Consider the following 15,758-nt stretch of genomic DNA (forward strand, 5'->3'; position numbering starts at 1 on the left):
CTCATCCAACACACGCTTCACCGGTCAGGTGACCCTGCCAATAAAAAGGGCTGAGCGCACGTGCCCGAGGCCAGTTAACAGATCCCTAACCATGTGTCTGTGTCACCTTATTCAGTAGCAGGAGGGCCTATGGCCTCGATGACGACGAGTGGGTCTGACCCCATGTGGCCACAGGTTGCAACTTTGACGTTGGTCGTGGGGGGAAGGAATGCCTCTGTTCAAGGCACCCCCACGTCTCCTGCCAGCACGACAGCAACCAGTGCAGGAAAAGCGGCATGAAGTCAGAGATCCCTTTAATGAAGGAAGAGGAAGGCGCGTCGCAGCACCAGCCCTGCCGGCACATGGGAAGATGGTAAGGGCCGTCTAGCTGCCACCAAGACTGGCAACCCCCTTCCCCATGGCAAGTAATCACCATGCGGCATGGTGGCCTAGGCACTGCCAGGATGGCTGCGGTCGCAGCGAAGAAGGCACAATGGTGGTGCTGTTGCACACCTAAAGAAATGCCCAGGCCCCCCCCCCCCTCAGCAACATAGCCCACAGCATCACGGAAGGCTGCTGCGGCCGCAAGAGAGTAAGAAAATGCGATGGGGCTGACTCGTACTAGAGAATCAGGGGAGAAGTGCCCAGAGCCAACCCCCCTCACAGAAATGCCACGAGACCGGCCCACAGCATGAGGGAATGCTGCTGGGCCACGTGGGAGAAGAGCGAAGGTGCTGCCACGTACGTGGAAAAAAAAAGTGAACCGCCCAGAGGTTCCCCACAAGCGACAAGTGCCTGCCTCTTCATACGAGGCTATGTTTTTTTTGTTTAAAAAAAAAAGAAAAGAAGAAAAGGAAAGCCGGCACCTACCTGTGGAACCAGAGCCCCCACCAGCTTGATGACCTGCTTCCAGCCAGCATGCTTTCCTCACCGGCATCTGTTTTCCACAAACGAGGCCCATAGGAGGAAAGATTGTCTTTGAACTGAGAAACAGTCACATCTAGTGGCCAAAGATAGGTACTGCACCCCTTTTTTGTTTTAAAGGGGAAACAAGCATTGGCAAAGGCAAGCTGACAGCAGCACACCCAGACAGTGACTGTGCCAGGGCAGCAGCGCGCCCATGGACTGAAACACCACAGAAAACAGAGGGAGTGACGTGTGCAGCCACTGCACAGCAGAGAGGACTACAGCTGCCCCAGCTAAGCTGCAAAAGTGCAAATTGGACACAAGTACCATGTGAGGCACCAGAAGAGCACACATATCCTGCACAGCCCCTGCGGGCTGTCCACTGCCAAAGAAGCACCACAGAACCCAGCAGTGATGGACATCACTGCAAGACACAGATGGGCACACTAGGCGTCAGCAAAGGACACCCTTGAGGAAGAGACCATGTCAGAGGTGCACAGAGGGCCGTGCCATAAAATCTGACAACATGGGCAGGAGCCTGAGAAGAAGGATAGAGCCTCTGAGAGTGTGACAGAACGCCTGGGAGATGATTCCGTGCCAGTTGGCCACTCCGCGACACAAGATGGCCACCGTTGGCCCATCATTCAGCAGGTCGAGAGAAGCGACCAAACCTGCAAAGCACGCCCAGGCTTAAGCAGGACCTAGTGCCACGACGACTCTGCCTAGAGGTGCAAACACTGTGCCCTCAAGTGAAGAGGAGGCGGGAAAGGAAGTGACCCGCCGTCACTGCCCTGCAGCGGGCCAGAGACTGATCAAGGAGTGTCCTCTCCCACACTGCCTCAAGACGGAGTCGGCAGTGAGTCGCAACAGGCAAGAGGAGAGTTGCACACCTTGAGTGGCAAACTGCCACCACTGCAACACTGAGAAGACGCCTAGTCCTTGGACAGGACAGGACAGGACCTTCGAAAAGGTCCACACAAAAGGAAGATAGGTGGCCAGAAGCCACAGCAAAGGAGAAGAGAGCATGGTGCGACTACACAGGGTAAGGAAGGAAAGAGAAGAGAGGAGAGGAGATTGTGTGACAACACCTGTCACACTGCAACACCTGATGACCACAGAAGTACAAGAGCGGAGGATCACAGGGTGGTAACATAGAGGACTCATGCCACAAGAGTGCACCCACAGACAAGACAGCCACCGGGGTGCCGCGACGCCACTGGAGACAGCTCAGCAGGAGTACCAAATGTAAGACGCCTGCATGCGCGAACCCCGTACTTGCCCCACGCTTCGCAGTGCGACCATCCAAGCCACCTGTCACCGGCTTCTTGAAGCAGATGGTATCACTGCTAGCATCTGCACATGAGGAAAAGAAAGACTGCACTAGCTATGGCAAAGGATCTCCAGTCACCCTCACTCCAGCATCAACACTTGTGGTCCAGGTCACCGAATGGCCAGCACCATCATTGCCATGTGCATCACAGTATCTATCAAAGGAGCAGTTAAACACCAAGGTGGATCATCACCTCCGGAATACAACAACTTCAAGTAGACACCATCCTAGCAACGTGTGAGACAATTGCCCTGAGACCGTCTGAGAGCCCACCTGCACCTGGTCCATGTTGGCAAGCGCCCTGACTATGGAACATCCACCATTGCAGTTGCACAAATGACTTGACCGTGGCTCTTGTCGGAGAGCCTGCAGCAGCCCGCAGATTGTCCACACGCAGTCCAGCAAAGTCCACGCAGGTCCTGTGGCAAGCCCATTGAAAGGGCCTCAAGGAAGTTCTAGAGTGAAGAATCCAGAAACATGAGGTGGTCTGGAAGCTGCTCTACCGACAAACTATTAGGATGTGCCAAGACTTCAGAGGAGGTCTTCACACCATCACAGATGTCGTCAGTCTTCAAGGGATTGGCCGTCATTAAGCCAGGATGTCTCAAGAAGTATATTTGCAGCGGGCTCCACCAACACTCCTGATGTACCTAATTCAACCAAAGTGAACTGTGTACACCAACAGCCTTGCCATGAGTGCCGCAGGACTGACCCACAGAGCATGAGTGGACACTGTTCCAATCATCTAGCTGTCAGAGTCCGGACGTCAGCCACACAGTGTTTGTGCCCAGCTGTACCTGGTTAAATCATGTGCTCGTGTGGAGGTGTCCAGGTGCTCCCAGCTGCACATGTCCACTGCAGTACTGTGGCCTGCCTTTTCAAGGCTGAGAGACTGATGGTGGTGTTTAGGTATTGTGTTTTCTTTTACATGTTGGCCTTTGTTTTGTTCCTCAATAAAGTTCGGGAGGAATGTAGTGTCCTGCTGGACACATTCTAGTGTTCCACCAGCCACTCGACTGAGAGCTGGCTTTACACCCACACCCCATACTCATCCAACACAGGCGTCACCGGTCAGGTGACCCTGCCAATAAAAATGGCCGGGCACACGTGCCCGAGGCCATTTAACAGACCCCTAACCATGTGTCTGTGTCACCTCATTTAGTAGCATGAGGGCCTAGGGCCCCCAACACTGCAAGCAGGTGTATGAGACTGACCTGGCTTATAGTGGGTACCTTATGGTACTTACACCTTGTGCCAGGTCCAGTTATCCCTTATTAGTAGAATAGAGGTGTTTCTAGCAGCTTAGGCTAGACATGAAAAGCTCCTACTATACCACTTATATCATATAGCACAATATCATAAGAAAACACAATACTCAGAGTTACTAAAAATAAAGGTACTTTATTTTAGTGACAATATGCCAAAAGTATCTCAGAGGATACCCTCACTTAGGAGGTAAGTAATATGCACAAATTATATGTACACAAACCCAAAACATGTAAGTAACAGTAAGAAAAGTAGTTCAAACAATGTAGAGTCATAATAGGATGCAATAGGTAGGAATAGGCCTAGGGGCAAAACGAACCATATACTCCAAAAGTGGAATGTGAATCACGAATGGACCCCAGGCCTATAGTAGGTTGGAGAGGGTATTTGGGACTGTAAGAAAACAGTAAGGGTGTCCAAAATACCCCACCCCAAGACCCTGAAAAGTTGGAGTAAAGTTACCCTACTACCCCAGAAAGACAGAATAGTCTTGATAGGGGATTTTGCAAGAACCACAAGCACCAGCAAAACACTGAAGACGGATTCCTGGACCAGAGGACCTGTAAAGGAAGGGGACCAAGTCCAAGAGTCACGAAAGTGTCTGGGGGGCAGGAGCCCACCAAACCCCGGAAGAAGGTGCAAAAGGGCTGCCTCTGGGTGGAAGAAGCCAAAGATTCTTCAACAACGAAAAGGGCAAGGAACTTCTCCTTTGGATGGAAGATGTCCCACGGTGTGCTGGAGGTTGCAGAAGTATTTCCAGGCAGAAATACTGCAAACAAGCCTTGCTAGCTGCAAAAGTTGCGGTTGAGGATTTTGGGTGCTGCTGGGGACCAGGAAGGACCAGGATGTCGTCTCTTGAAGGAGGAGACAGAGGGGGCGCACAGCAACTCAGGGAGCCCCTGGAGAAGCAGGCAGCACCCGCAGAAGTACCGGAACAGGCACTTAGAAGATCTGAGGACTTAGAGTCACAAAGGAGGGTCCCACGATGTTGGATTTCAACTCAGCGAGTTGGGCAGTGCAGGACGGAGTGCTGGGGACCCGGGCTATGCTGTGCACAAAGGAATCCTTGGAAAAGTGCACAGAAGCCAGAGCAGCTGCAGATCACACAGTGCACAGGATTACTGTCTGGCGTGGGGAGGCATGGACTCCAAACAATTTGGACAAGAGGGCCACTGGACTGTGGGAGTCACTTGGACCCAGCTCCTGTGTTCCAGGGACCACGCTCGTCAGGATGAGAGGGGACCCAGAGGACTGATGATGCAGAAGATTGGTGCCTGCGTTGGCAGGGGGAAGATTCCGTCGACCCATGGGAGATTTCTTCTTGGCTTCCAGTGCAGGGTGATGGCAGACAGCCCTCAGAGCATGCACCACCAGGAAACAGTCGAGAAAGCCGGCAGGATGAGGTGCTACAATGTTGCTGGTAGTCTTTTTGCTACTTTTGTTGCGGTTTTGCAGGCGTCCTGGAACAGTCAGCAGTCGATCCGTGTCAGAAGTCGAAGAGGGAAGTGCAGAGGAACTCTGGGGAGCTCTTGCATTTGTTATCTGAGGAATATCCCAGAGGAGAGACCCTAAATAGCCAGAAAAGGAGGTTTGGCTACTGAGAAAGGAGGCATGGCTACTGAAAGAGGTAAGCACCTATCAGGAGGGGTCTCTGACGTCACCTGCTGGCACTGGCCACTCAGAGCAGTCCATTGTGCCCCAACACCTCTGAATCCAAGATGGCAGAGGTCTGGGACACACTGGAGGAGCTCTGGGCACCTCCGTTGGGAGGTGCAGGTCAGGGGAGTGGTGACTCCCCTTTCCTTTGTCCAGTTTCGCGCCAGAGCAGGGCTGGGGGATCCCTGAACCGGTGAAGACTGGCTTATGCAGAGATGGGCACCGTCTGTGCCCATCAAAACATTTCCAGAGGCTGGGGGAGGCAACTCCTCCCCAGCCCTTCACACCTATTTCCAAAGGGAGAGGAAATCCTTTGTTCTGGGACTCGGCTGCCCAGACCCCAGGGGGGTAGAATCCTGCTGCAGTGGACACCCCGGAGAGGCAGTTTGGCAGTACCCGAGTTCTGTGCTAGAGACCCGGGGAGGCATGGAATTGTCCCCCCAATACCACAATTCCATGATCCTAGACATGTTACATGGCCATGTTCGGATTACCATTGTGACGCTACATATAGGTAGTGACCTATACGTTGTGCACACGTATAATGCTGTCCCCGCACTCACAAAGTTCGGGGAATTTGCCCTGAACAATGTGGGGGCACCTTGGCTAGTGCCAGGGTGCCCACACACTAAGTAAATTGGTACCTAACCTTCACCAAGTGAGGGTTAGACATATAGGTGACTTATGAGTTACTTATGTGAAGTGGAAATGGCTGTGAAATAACTTGGACGTTATTTCATTCAGGTTGCAGTGGCAGTCCTGTGTAAGAATTGTCTGAGCTCCCTATGGGTGGCAAAAGAAATGCCCATAGGGATCCCCTGGAACCCCAATACCCTGGGTACCTAGGTACCATATACAAGGGAATTATAAGGGTGTTCCACTGTGCCAATGAGAATTGGTGAAGATAGTCACTAGCCTGCAGTGGCAATTGTGAAAGCAGAGAGAGCATAAACACTGAGGTTCTGGTTAGCAGAGCCTCAGTGATAGAGTTAGGCACCACACAGGGAACACATACAGGGCTACATTATGAGCACTGAGGTCCTGCCTGGCAGAATCCCAGTGACACATGAGCAAAAAACAAACATACATACAGTGAAAATGGGGGTAGCATGCCAGGCAAGATCGTACTTTCCTACAGCAGGGGCAGTGGGACCGGGGAGCAAAAACAACAAGTGATGGACGGAATGCTGAACATTGTCAAACACTCACCCCCAGTCATAGATCTGGGTTTAATCCATCGTTCTTTTGCTCACCATGCCACCCCAGTTTGGACCCAGCCATATGCAAATCAGTCTTGACCCTGTTCCTCATGGGAACAGTCCAGACCGAACTGCCAAGCCAGGTCCTCACTGGACCGGAAACAAGCATCCTGGGACCGGTTTCGGGGTTTCACCCCTCATCAGCCAGGCTAGCTTGAATCCAGTGGCATGGGAAGCACGGGACCCACGTCTGGGCATACCCTTCCCACTTAGGGCGACAAAGCAAAAACAACAAGTGATGGACGGAATGCTGAACATTGTCAAACACTCACCCCCAGTCATAGATCTGGGTTTAATCCATCGTTCTTTTGCTCACCATGCCACCCCAGTTTGGACCCAGCCATATGCAAATCAGTCTTGACCCTGTTCCTCATGGGAACAGTCCAGACCGAACTGCCAAGCCAGGTCCTCACTGGACCGGAAACAAGCATCCTGGGACCGGTTTCGGGGTTTCACCCCTCATCAGCCAGGCTAGCTTGAATCCAGTGGCATGGGAAGCACGGGACCCACGTCTGGGCATACCCTTCCCACTTAGGGCGACAAAGCAAAAACAACAAGTGATGGACGGAATGCTGAACATTGTCAAACACTCACCCCCAGTCATAGATCTGGGTTTAATCCATCGTTCTTTTGCTCACCATGCCACCCCAGTTTGGACCCAGCCATATGCAAATCAGTCTTGACCCTGTTCCTCATGGGAACAGTCCAGACCGAACTGCCAAGCCAGGTCCTCACTGGACCGGAAACAAGCATCCTGGGACCGGTTTCGGGGTTTCACCCCTCATCAGCCAGGCTAGCTTGAATCCAGTGGCATGGGAAGCACGGGACCCACGTCTGGGCATACCCTTCCCACTTAGGGCGACAAAGCAAAAACAACAAGTGATGGACGGAATGCTGAACATTGTCAAACACTCACCCCCAGTCATAGATCTGGGTTTAATCCATCGTTCTTTTGCTCACCATGCCACCCCAGTTTGGACCCAGCCATATGCAAATCAGTCTTGACCCTGTTCCTCATGGGAACAGTCCAGACCGAACTGCCAAGCCAGGTCCTCACTGGACCGGAAACAAGCATCCTGGGACCGGTTTCGGGGTTTCACCCCTCATCAGCCAGGCTAGCTTGAATCCAGTGGCATGGGAAGCACGGGACCCACGTCTGGGCATACCCTTCCCACTTAGGGCGACAAAGCAAAAACAACAAGTGATGGACGGAATGCTGAACATTGTCAAACACTCACCCCCAGTCATAGATCTGGGTTTAATCCATCGTTCTTTTGCTCACCATGCCACCCCAGTTTGGACCCAGCCATATGCAAATCAGTCTTGACCCTGTTCCTCATGGGAACAGTCCAGACCGAACTGCCAAGCCAGGTCCTCACTGGACCGGAAACAAGCATCCTGGGACCGGTTTCGGGGTTTCACCCCTCATCAGCCAGGCTAGCTTGAATCCAGTGGCATGGAAAGCACGGGACCCACGTCTGGGCATACCCTTCCCACTTAGGGCGACAAAGCAAAAACAACAAGTGATGGACGGAATGCTGAACATTGTCAAACACTCACCCCCAGTCATAGATCTGGGTTTAATCCATCGTTCTTTTGCTCACCATGCCACCCCAGTTTGGACCCAGCCATATGCAAATCAGTCTTGACCCTGTTCCTCATGGGAACAGTCCAGACCGAACTGCCAAGCCAGGTCCTCACTGGACCGGAAACAAGCATCCTGGGACCGGTTTCGGGGTTTCACCCCTCATCAGCCAGGCTAGCTTGAATCCAGTGGCATGGGAAGCACGGGACCCACGTCTGGGCATACCCTTCCCACTTAGGGCGACAAAGCAAAAACAACAAGTGATGGACGGAATGCTGAACATTGTCAAACACTCACCCCCAGTCATAGATCTGGGTTTAATCCATCGTTCTTTTGCTCACCATGCCACCCCAGTTTGGACCCAGCCATATGCAAATCAGTCTTGACCCTGTTCCTCATGGGAACAGTCCAGACCGAACTGCCAAGCCAGGTCCTCACTGGACCGGAAACAAGCATCCTGGGACCGGTTTCGGGGTTTCACCCCTCATCAGCCAGGCTAGCTTGAATCCAGTGGCATGGGAAGCACGGGACCCACGTCTGGGCATACCCTTCCCACTTAGGGCGACAAAGCAAAAACAACAAGTGATGGACGGAATGCTGAACATTGTCAAACACTCACCCCCAGTCATAGATCTGGGTTTAATCCATCGTTCTTTTGCTCACCATGCCACCCCAGTTTGGACCCAGCCATATGCAAATCAGTCTTGACCCTGTTCCTCATGGGAACAGTCCAGACCGAACTGCCAAGCCAGGTCCTCACTGGACCGGAAACAAGCATCCTGGGACCGGTTTCGGGGTTTCACCCCTCATCAGCCAGGCTAGCTTGAATCCAGTGGCATGGGAAGCACGGGACCCACGTCTGGGCATACCCTTCCCACTTAGGGCGACAAAGCAAAAACAACAAGTGATGGACGGAATGCTGAACATTGTCAAACACTCACCCCCAGTCATAGATCTGGGTTTAATCCATCGTTCTTTTGCTCACCATGCCACCCCAGTTTGGACCCAGCCATATGCAAATCAGTCTTGACCCTGTTCCTCATGGGAACAGTCCAGACCGAACTGCCAAGCCAGGTCCTCACTGGACCGGAAACAAGCATCCTGGGACCGGTTTCGGGGTTTCACCCCTCATCAGCCAGGCTAGCTTGAATCCAGTGGCATGGGAAGCATGGGACCCACGTCTGGGCATACCCTTCCCACTTAGGGCGACAAAGCAAAAACAACAAGTGATGGACGGAATGCTGAACATTGTCAAACACTCACCCCCAGTCATAGATCTGGGTTTAATCCATCGTTCTTTTGCTCACCATGCCACCCCAGTTTGGACCCAGCCATATGCAAATCAGTCTTGACCCTGTTCCTCATGGGAACAGTCCAGACCGAACTGCCAAGCCAGGTCCTCACTGGACCGGAAACAAGCATCCTGGGACCGGTTTCGGGGTTTCACCCCTCATCAGCCAGGCTAGCTTGAATCCAGTGGCATGGGAAGCACGGGACCCACGTCTGGGCATACCCTTCCCACTTAGGGCGACAAAGCAAAAACAACAAGTGATGGACGGAATGCTGAACATTGTCAAACACTCACCCCCAGTCATAGATCTGGGTTTAATCCATCGTTCTTTTGCTCACCATGCCACCCCAGTTTGGACCCAGCCATATGCAAATCAGTCTTGACCCTGTTCCTCATGGGAACAGTCCAGACCGAACTGCCAAGCCAGGTCCTCACTGGACCGGAAACAAGCATCCTGGGACCGGTTTCGGGGTTTCACCCCTCATCAGCCAGGCTAGCTTGAATCCAGTGGCATGGGAAGCACGGGACCCACGTCTGGGCATACCCTTCCCACTTAGGGCGACAAAGCAAAAACAACAAGTGATGGACGGAATGCTGAACATTGTCAAACACTCACCCCCAGTCATAGATCTGGGTTTAATCCATCGTTCTTTTGCTCACCATGCCACCCCAGTTTGGACCCAGCCATATGCAAATCAGTCTTGACCCTGTTCCTCATGGGAACAGTCCAGACCGAACTGCCAAGCCAGGTCCTCACTGGACCGGAAACAAGCATCCTGGGACCGGTTTCGGGGTTTCACCCCTCATCAGCCAGGCTAGCTTGAATCCAGTGGCATGGGAAGCACAGGACCCACGTCTGGGCATACCCTTCCCACTTAGGGCGACAAAGCAAAAACAACAAGTGATGGACGGAATGCTGAACATTGTCAAACACTCACCCCCAGTCATAGATCTGGGTTTAATCCATCGTTCTTTTGCTCACCATGCCACCCCAGTTTGGACCCAGCCATATGCAAATCAGTCTTGACCCTGTTCCTCATGGGAACAGTCCAGACCGAACTGCCAAGCCAGGTCCTCACTGGACCGGAAACAAGCATCCTGGGACCGGTTTCGGGGTTTCACCCCTCATCAGCCAGGCTAGCTTGAATCCAGTGGCATGGGAAGCACGGGACCCACGTCTGGGCATACCCTTCCCACTTAGGGCGACAAAGCAAAAACAACAAGTGATGGACGGAATGCTGAACATTGTCAAACACTCACCCCCAGTCATAGATCTGGGTTTAATCCATCGTTCTTTTGCTCACCATGCCACCCCAGTTTGGACCCAGCCATATGCAAATCAGTCTTGACCCTGTTCCTCATGGGAACAGTCCAGACCGAACTGCCAAGCCAGGTCCTCACTGGACCGGAAACAAGCATCCTGGGACCGGTTTCGGGGTTTCACCCCTCATCAGCCAGGCTAGCTTGAATCCAGTGGCATGGGAAGCACGGGACCCACGTCTGGGCATACCCTTCCCACTTAGGGCGACAAAGCAAAAACAACAAGTGATGGACGGAATGCTGAACATTGTCAAACACTCACCCCCAGTCATAGATCTGGGTTTAATCCATCGTTCTTTTGCTCACCATGCCACCCCAGTTTGGACCCAGCCATATGCAAATCAGTCTTGACCCTGTTCCTCATGGGAACAGTCCAGACCGAACTGCCAAGCCAGGTCCTCACTGGACCGGAAACAAGCATCCTGGGACCGGTTTCGGGGTTTCACCCCTCATCAGCCAGGCTAGCTTGAATCCAGTGGCATGGGAAGCACGGGACCCACGTCTGGGCATACCCTTCCCACTTAGGGCGACAAAGCAAAAACAACAAGTGATGGACGGAATGCTGAACATTGTCAAACACTCACCCCCAGTCATAGATCTGGGTTTAATCCATCGTTCTTTTGCTCACCATGCCACCCCAGTTTGGACCCAGCCATATGCAAATCAGTCTTGACCCTGTTCCTCATGGGAACAGTCCAGACCGAACTGCCAAGCCAGGTCCTCACTGGACCGGAAACAAGCATCCTGGGACCGGTTTCGGGGTTTCACCCCTCATCAGCCAGGCTAGCTTGAATCCAGTGGCATGGGAAGCACGGGACCCACGTCTGGGCATACCCTTCCCACTTAGGGCGACAAAGCAAAAACAACAAGTGATGGACGGAATGCTGAACATTGTCAAACACTCACCCCCAGTCATAGATCTGGGTTTAATCCATCGTTCTTTTGCTCACCATGCCACCCCAGTTTGGACCCAGCCATATGCAAATCAGTCTTGACCCTGTTCCTCATGGGAACAGTCCAGACCGAACTGCCAAGCCAGGTCCTCACTGGACCGGAAACAAGCATCCTGGGACCGGTTTCGGGGTTTCACCCCTCATCAGCCAGGCTAGCTTGAATCCAGTGGCATGGGAAGCACAGGACCCACGTCTGGGCATACCCTTCCCACTTAGGGCGACAAAGCAAAAACAACAAGTGATGGACGGAATGCTGAACATTGTCAAACACTCACCCCCAGTCATAGATCTGGGTTTAATCCATCGTTCTTTTGCTCACCATGCCACCCCAGTTTGGACCCAGCCATATGCAAATCAGTCTTGACCCTGTTCCTCATGGGAACAGTCCAGACCGAACTGCCAAGCCAGGTCCTCACTGGACCGGAAACAAGCATCCTGGGACCGGTTTCGGGGTTTCACCCCTCATCAGCCAGGCTAGCTTGAATCCAGTGGCATGGGAAGCACGGGACCCACGTCTGGGCATACCCTTCCCACTTAGGGCGACAAAGCAAAAACAACAAGTGATGGACGGAATGCTGAACATTGTCAAACACTCACCCCCAGTCATAGATCTGGGTTTAATCCATCGTTCTTTTGCTCACCATGCCACCCCAGTTTGGACCCAGCCATATGCAAATCAGTCTTGACCCTGTTCCTCATGGGAACAGTCCAGACCGAACTGCCAAGCCAGGTCCTCACTGGACCGGAAACAAGCATCCTGGGACCGGTTTCGGGGTTTCACCCCTCATCAGCCAGGCTAGCTTGAATCCAGTGGCATGGGAAGCACGGGACCCACGTCTGGGCATACCCTTCCCACTTAGGGCGACAAAGCAAAAACAACAAGTGATGGACGGAATGCTGAACATTGTCAAACACTCACCCCCAGTCATAGATCTGGGTTTAATCCATCGTTCTTTTGCTCACCATGCCACCCCAGTTTGGACCCAGCCATATGCAAATCAGTCTTGACCCTGTTCCTCATGGGAACAGTCCAGACCGAACTGCCAAGCCAGGTCCTCACTGGACCGGAAACAAGCATCCTGGGACCGGTTTCGGGGTTTCACCCCTCATCAGCCAGGCTAGCTTGAATCCAGTGGCATGGGAAGCACGGGACCCACGTCTGGGCATACCCTTCCCACTTAGGGCGACAAAGCAAAAACAACAAGTGATGGACGGAATGCTGAACATTGTCAAACACTCACCCCCAGTCATAGATCTGGGTTTAATCCATCGTTCTTTTGCTCACCATGCCACCCCAGTTTGGACCCAGCCATATGCAAATCAGTCTTGACCCTGTTCCTCATGGGAACAGTCCAGACCGAACTGCCAAGCCAGGTCCTCACTGGACCGGAAACAAGCATCCTGGGACCGGTTTCGGGGTTTCACCCCTCATCAGCCAGGCTAGCTTGAATCCAGTGGCATGGGAAGCACGGGACCCACGTCTGGGCATACCCTTCCCACTTAGGGCGACAAAGCAAAAACAACAAGTGATGGACGGAATGCTGAACATTGTCAAACACTCACCCCCAGTCATAGATCTGGGTTTAATCCATCGTTCTTTTGCTCACCATGCCACCCCAGTTTGGACCCAGCCATATGCAAATCAGTCTTGACCCTGTTCCTCATGGGAACAGTCCAGACCGAACTGCCAAGCCAGGTCCTCACTGGACCGGAAACAAGCATCCTGGGACCGGTTTCGGGGTTTCACCCCTCATCAGCCAGGCTAGCTTGAATCCAGTGGCATGGGAAGCACGGGACCCACGTCTGGGCATACCCTTCCCACTTAGGGCGACAAAGCAAAAACAACAAGTGATGGACGGAATGCTGAACATTGTCAAACACTCACCCCCAGTCATAGATCTGGGTTTAATCCATCGTTCTTTTGCTCACCATGCCACCCCAGTTTGGACCCAGCCATATGCAAATCAGTCTTGACCCTGTTCCTCATGGGAACAGTCCAGACCGAACTGCCAAGCCAGGTCCTCACTGGACCGGAAACAAGCATCCTGGGACCGGTTTCGGGGTTTCACCCCTCATCAGCCAGGCTAGCTTGAATCCAGTGGCATGGGAAGCACGGGACCGGGGGCCAGAGATGTGGGGGACCAATTAAACCATGAATACTGCTGTGTTTTCTATTACAGAGGTCAGGAGCTCATGTCCTTCCTGGCACCAGGGCCTATGACACACTGGCTACGCTATTGATGCATGAAACCATCCATGTTGGAACTGGGGAGTGCCTGGTGCATGGTGACAGATTCATAAGGTTTTTGAAGAGTTTGGCATGTTTATGACTGCCTAGAGCATACTTATTTAGACTGTGGCAGGACTGCTCTAAATAACCTTTATCTACGAGGTAACAGCAACTTCTCAATATGTGGGAACCACAAGAATCCACACAAACTCCAATCATTTGTAAATGGCCCCACATTTTCATTTTGCTCCAATTTCCCCACAAAACAGACGTTTCATTCTTGAAATAGTTATAGCATTGATTTAAGTATACAATCCTGCATAGAGTTTACTATTCAGACTTTATCAGCAGTGCTTTGAAATCACTTTTATCATGCTGTATGTAGAATACAGGTTTATTTTCACCAGCGTAATTTTCAAAAATGACCATTCAAAATCCGAACTGGTGATAGGGACCATACAAAGTGCAGCCATTGTTTTGTGTGTATGTCTGTGTAAGTCACAGAGCGAAAATAGTGAAAGAGTTTGTGAGAAAAACGAGCTGAGAAGAAGAATGGTTTAAACAAGAGGAGGCTCAGTGTTAATGAGGTTAACTATGGAAAAATTAGAGGTTTGGGAGGGAAAAGAGAATTCGAAAGAAATTGGAAAGAGTGCAATTGTGTGTGGGGGAAGCATTTTATTGAGAGATGAGTGCATGTGAGTGAAAATGGTATGTAGGCGTGTGGGACAGCTAAGAGGGTCTTTGAGGGAATGGTGTGAGAAAAAGGAGAACGTGAAGACATGTGAAAGGAAGATTTGAAAAAGAAGTAATGAGATACAATAGTGAGATGCCTCCAGGAAGAATATTTTGTATGGCGAGCTTGATGGACGTGAGAATGACAGAGAGAGAAAGATACCAGACAATGGACAGAAATGGGTGTGTAGATGAACACTGTGAGAGAGGGCAGTTGTAAAACAGAGAAAGGAAGGTGGAGGGTTAAGATGAGAACTTATGCGTTTAAGAAAAGAGACAAGCTGGATGGTTTAAAGAGAGTAGCTGTGGGACGAGAGGATAGTGTGAGACACAAAGAACCAGGGGCAATTTTTAGGGAAGAGAATACTAGGTTAATGCCTATGCTGCCACTAGCAGGGAGTGTGATATTTCCAGTACAAGCAGCAAATATTGCACCATTGGTGGAATGGGTGGTTTAGAAAAATGTACCTTGAACTAGGTGGCAAAAATACTGGTGCTGATCTTTTGTGAATCAGACAGAGATAGAAGAAGTAGAAAAAAGAAAGAGAGGATATGCAAGAGATGGTGAGGGCGGTCGAGAGAGTGGGAAAATGAGAAGAGAGTGACAGAAGTATGTATAATAGAGTGAACTGGGATAAAAGATGGCAAGAGTAAGCAGGTGTGAACGAAGAGCATGAAGGCATTGAGGGCAAGAAAAAAGGATAGAAAAACAATTTAGGGGAAAACAAAAGAAAATAAGAAGACAGTGAGAAGAGACAGAAATGTAACTCAAAGAGGTGCACATAGAGAGAGGGAGTGAAAGAGAATGTGAAAGAGGGAAAATGTAACACAAGTGTGAATGAGTTAGAGGCATTTGTAAAGAGAGAGGGAAAGGAACTTGTGATCGACAAAGGGGAATATAGAGGCATAGGGGACAATGGTGTAGAGATAATGAAAGAGCATTAGAGATGGGAGTTTTTTGTTGTTGTTGTAGTATGTCCCTACCTCCAACCCGTTTCACACCATGAGTAGGGAAGATCTTTGTATTGGTTTAGAAAGACCCAGCCTTTGACAAATGGACAGGTGAATAGCAGTAGATAGATCAACATGAAGTAACAGCAGCAAGACTACAAGATAAGACACCAGGAGTTATATCAGCGACAATGGGTTTCCAAGTGACAGCAGCAGGACATTCAGACTGCTGGCATGAACTATCACCTGTGAGAATGGTGTCATAACGTGCATATTCACTCACTCATCCACCTAAAATTC

Source organism: Pleurodeles waltl, chromosome 4_1, assembly GCF_031143425.1.
Source record: "Pleurodeles waltl isolate 20211129_DDA chromosome 4_1, aPleWal1.hap1.20221129, whole genome shotgun sequence".
Classification (NCBI taxonomy): Eukaryota; Metazoa; Chordata; class Amphibia; order Caudata; family Salamandridae; genus Pleurodeles; species Pleurodeles waltl.